General features: G+C 70.6%; 1 non-coding gene across 1 annotated transcript; it reads right to left on the reverse strand.

Annotated features, from left to right (window-relative positions):
- Positions 1-3,932: 3,932 nt before the first annotated feature.
- Positions 3,933-4,051, reverse strand: LOC128823862 (5S ribosomal RNA). The gene has a single exon (XR_008442098.1). It is a non-coding gene; the product is annotated as a 5S ribosomal RNA (ribosomal RNA).
- Between the last annotated feature and the right edge of the window lie 949 nt (positions 4,052-5,000).

The raw sequence follows: 5,000 nt of genomic DNA on the forward strand, positions 1-5,000 counted from the left end.
CGGTCCGGGGGAGGCTTAATAGTCGTCCCCCGAGGACTCCGGGGGCAGGCTTAATAGCCATTCCCCAGGCGGTCCGGCGGAGGCTTAAGAGTCGTGCTTAACGGCCACCAGGTCAACCCGCGGAATCTACTGGGTTGACCTGGCGGCCGGTTTGCTTTCCGGCCACCAGGTCAACCCATTGGATTCGACGGGTTGACCTGGTGGCCGCTTTGCTTTCCGGCCCGGGTGTCACCCCACTCCGAGGGCAGCGCGGCAGTGGTCTTGACGACCACAGAGGGGGGGCTTAATAGTCGAGACGGAGCCGGTCCGGGAGAGGCTTAATCGTCATCCCCCGACAGTGTGTGTGTGGGGGGGAGGCTTAGCAGTCTTCCCCCCAGGCTGGGTGGGGGCCTGGCGGGAGGCGTCGCAGTCTTCCCCCGGGCGGTCCGGTGGGGGAGGCTTAGCAGTCGTCCTCAGGGTGGTCCGGGGGTGGGGGGAGGCCTCACAGTCGTCCCTGGGAGAGCCGGGTCGGCGGCGGTGGCGGGTGTCAGGCTTTACATCCAGCCTCCGGAGGGTGAGCGTCCTCGGACGCGCTGCAGCTGCCGCAGAGAGGCGGCCTCTGAGGCAGGGAGCGGGGCACCGAGGCTGGGGAGTGGGGAGCAGGAGCCGTGGGGTGGGGGGCGTTCAGGACAACAGGTCAAGCCCCGGGTAGCGGCTGTCAAATGTTCAAAGTCCCCACCGGGACAACAGGTCAACCCCAGGGGAAGCAGCTGTAAAATTTTCAAAGTCCCCGTTCGGCCACCAGGTCAACCCGCTGAATCTATTGGGTTGACCTGGCGGCCGGTTTCCTTTCCGGCCACCAGGTCAACCCAATGGATTCAACGGGTTGACCTGGTGGCCGGTTTGCTTTCCGGCCCGGGCGTCACCCCACTCCGAGGGCAGAGCGGCAGTGGTCTTGAGGACCACAGAGGGGGGGCTTAATAGTCGAGACGGAGCCGGTCCGGGGGAGGCTTAATAGTCGTCCCCCGAGGACTCCGGGGGCAGGCTTAATAGCCATTCCCCAGGCGGTCCGGCGGAGGCTTAAGAGTCGTGCTTAACGGCCACCAGGTCAACCCGCGGAATCTACCGGGTTGACCTGGCGGCCGGTTTGCTTTCCGGCCACCAGGTCAACCCATTGGATTCGACGGGTTGACCTGGTGGCCGGTTTGCTTTCCGGCCCGGGTGTCACCCCACTCCGAGGGCAGCGCGGCAGTGGTCCTGAGGACCACAGAGGGGGGGCTTAATAGTCGAGAGGGAGCAGGTCCGGGGAAGGCTTAATAGTCGTCCCCCGGGCAGTCCGGGAGAGGCTTAATCGTCGTCCCCCGGGCGCTCCAGGGGGAAAGCTTAATAGTCCTCCCCCGAGGAGTCCGGGGGCAGGCTTAACAGTCGTCCCCCCCGGGCGCTCCAGGGAGAAAGCTTAATAGTCCTCCCCCGACAGTGTGTGTGTGTGTGTGTGTGGGAGGGAGGCTTAGCAGTCGTCCCCAGGGCGGTCCGGGGGTGGAGGGAGGCCTCACAGTCGTCCCTGGGAGAGCCGGGTCGGCGGGTGTCAGGCTTTACATCCAGCCTCCGGAGGGTGAGCGTCCTCGGACGCGATGCAGCTGCCGCAGAGAGGCGGCCTCTGAGGCAGGGTAGCGGAGCGCCGAGGCTGGGGAGTGGGGAGCAGGAGCCGTGGGGTGGGGTGGGGGGCGTTCAGGACAACAGGTCAAGCCCCGGGAAGCGGCTGTCAAATGTTCAAAGTCCCCACCGGGACAACAGGTCAAGCCCTGGGAGGCGGCTGCCAAATGTTCAAAGTCCCCACCGGGACAACAGGTCAACCCCCGGGAAGCGGCTGTAAAATTTTCAAAGTCCCCGTTCCGCCACCAGGTCAACCCGCTGAATCTACCGGGTTGACCTGGCGGCCGGTTTGCTTTCCGGCCACCAGGTCAACCCAACGGATTCGACGGGTTGACCTGGTGGCCGGTTTCCTTTCCGGCCCGGGTGTCACCCCACTCCGAGGGCTGCGCGGCAGCGGTCCTGAGGACCACAGAGGGGGGGCTTAATAGTCGAGAGGGAGCAGGTCCGGGGAAGGCTTAATAGTCGTCCCCCGGGCAGTCCGGGGGCAGGCTTAATCGTCGTCCCCCGGGCGCTCCAGGGGGAAAGCTTAATAGTCCTCCCCCGAGGAGTCCGGGGGCAGGCTTAACCGTCGTCCCCCCCGGGCGCTCCAGGGGGAAAGCTTAATAGTCCTCCCCCGACAGTGTGTGTGTGTGGGAGGGAGGCTTAGCAGTCTTCCCCCGGGCGGTCCGGTGGGGGAGGCTTAGCAGTCTTCCCCCGGGCGGTCCGTTGGGGGAGGCTTAGCAGTCGTCCCCAGGGCGGTCCGGGGGTGGGGGGAGGCCTCACAGTCGTCCCTCGGAGAGCCGGGTCGGCGGCGGTGGCGGGCGTCAGGCTTTACGTCCAGCCTCCGGAAGGTGCGCGTCCTCGGAGGCGATGCAGGCGCCGCAAAGGGGCAGCCTCCGAGGCAGGGAGCGGAGCACCGAGGCTGGGGAGAGGGGAGCAGGAGCCGGGGGCTGGGGGGGGTGGGGTGGGGGGGGCGTTCAGGACAAGCGGTCAAGCCCCGGGGAGCAGCTGTCAAATGTTCCAAGTCCCCACTCGGCCACCAGGTCCACCCCAGTCTAGCAATGGGGTTGACCTGGCTGATGGCCGGTTAGTGTCAAGGTAAACTCACCGTCGTCCACAGGAGGGCAGCTCTCAGGCCGTCCGGCTGCGGCTGACTCTGGGGCGGTGCCCGGTCCCGGCAGCGAGGGGCGGGGGGGGCGCGGAGCGACACGGAGCTAACCGGCCCCCGGGGCCGGGGGCGCCTCCCGCGACTTTGGGGGCCGCGGGTCGTCAGTGGCGTGCAGGCCGGGCCTCTCCCGGGGGATTCGGGGGGGGGGGGGGGCGGTCCTGCGGGCCGGGCGCAGGGGGCTCGAGCGAGCCCGGGCCGGTCCGCCCCGGGGCCGGGGTCTCCGCCTGCGGCTCGGGGGGGCGCGGGTCGTCGGGGGAGGAAGCCCGGGGGAGCTGCACGCCGGCCTGCCAGGCCAGGCCAGGCCTGGCCTGGGTGGCCGCGGGGGGATTCGGGGCGGTCCCGCGAGCCGGCGGCCGGGCGCAGGGGGTCCGAGCGCGTCCGAGCGAGTCCGTCCCGGCCCCGGGGTGTCCCCCTGCGGCTCTGGGGGCCGTGGGTCCCCGCTGGCGGAAGCCGCTGGGCGCTGGACACCCGCCGTCCGTCCCGCCTGGCCAGGCCTGGCCTGGGTGGCCGCGGGGCGGGGGATTCGGGGCGGTCCCGCGAGCCGGCGGCCGGGCGCAGGGGGTCCGAGCGCGTCCGAGCGAGACCGTCCCGGCCCCGGGGTGTCCCCCTGCGGCTCTGGGGGCCGTGGGTCCCCGCTGGCGGAAGCCGCTGGGCGCTGGACACCCGCCGTCCGTCCCGCCTGGCCAGGCCTGGCCTGGGTGGCCGCGGGGGGATTCGGGGCGGTCCCGCGAGCCGGCGCCCGGGCGCAGGGGGTCCGAGCGAGTCCGTCCCGGGCCCGGGGCCTCCCCCTGCGGCTTTGGGGGCCGTGGGTCCCCGCTGGCGGAAGCCGCTGGGCGCTGGACACCCGCCGTCCGTCCCGCCTGGCCAGGCCTGGCCTGGGTGGCCGCGGGGCGGGGGGATTCGGGGCGGTCCTGCGGGCCGGCGGCCGGGAGGGTCCGGGCCAGTCCGCCCCATGCCCGGGGTCTCCCCCAGCGGCTTCGGTGGGTCCTCCGCGGAGGAAGCCGGGTGGGGAGCCGGACCCCAGGCGCCCAGACCCGTGACCTGCGGCCGCGACCTCCGACTCGGCAGGAGCGACGAGGGGCTTTCCGGCCCGTCCCCCCCCTCTCCTTCCTCCCCAGAAAAGGAGAGAGAGCTGGCTCGGACCGGGAAAAGCTGCCTACGGCACCTGGGATTCCCAGGCGGTCACCCATCCAAGTACTAGCCAGGCCCGGGACGGTTTACCTTCCGAGATCGGACGGGATCGGGGGCGTTCGGTCCGGTATGGCCGTAGGCACCCGGCCCCCGCGCCTCCTCGCCCGCTTTCCCCTGCCGACGCCCGGGCCTGCCGCACGGTGAGCCCCGGTCGGACTGCCCCCCTGCGGCAGGGCCCCCGTCTCTCGCGGGCCCGGTCCTTTTTTCCTTCTCGAGCTCCGGGGCCCGGGCTGGCCGCCAGAGCCCCTCCGCCCGCCCGCCCTCCCCGGCGTCGGGGAAAATATTGTCCCGGACATCCAGTGCGCCCTGATCCTGTCAGCCGGGGGGGGGGGTGGGTGGGTGGGGGGCAGTCCCTCGCTGCGGCCGGGGAGGGTGAGCCCAGGGCGGCTTGCCTGCCGTCCGAGTCCCCTCTCGGCCACCAGGTCAACCCCGAGCCGAAAGGGCTGAAAATTTTTCAGAGTCCCCTCCCGGGCACCAGGTCAACCCGTGGAATCGAACGGGTTCGCCTGCTGGCCGGTTCGCTTCCCGGCCACCAGGTCAACCCGTAGGTTTGAACGGGCACGCCCGGTGGCCGCTTTCCCGTCCGGTCACCAGGTCAACCCGGATCTCCCTCCTTCCCTGGGCGCCCCCTCCTCGGAGGCGTCAGGTTCCATTTTCTTTTTCCCCCCAGACTTCCAGGGGCCCGATCCAGTCGGCCGGGAGGCAGTCCCTCGCTGCGGCCGGGGTGGGTGAGGCCAGGGCGGCTTGCCTGCCGTCCGAGTCCCCTCTCGGCCACCAGGTCAACCCCGAGCCGAAAGGGCTGAACATTTTTCAGAGTCCCCTCCCGGGCACCAGGTCAACCCGTGGAATCGAACGGGTTCACCTGCTGGCCGGTTCGCTTCCCGGCCACCAGGTCAACCCGTAGGTTGCCGACGGGGCTAGCCAGTGGCCGGTTTGCTTTCCGGCCGCCAGGTCAACCCCTAGGTTTGAACGGGCACGCCCGGTGGCCGCTTTCCCGTCCGGTCACCAGGTCGACCCGGATCTCCCTCCT

The sequence above is a fragment of the Malaclemys terrapin genome, chromosome 15 (genome assembly GCF_027887155.1).
Source record: "Malaclemys terrapin pileata isolate rMalTer1 chromosome 15, rMalTer1.hap1, whole genome shotgun sequence".
NCBI lineage: Eukaryota > Metazoa > Chordata > Testudines > Emydidae > Malaclemys > Malaclemys terrapin.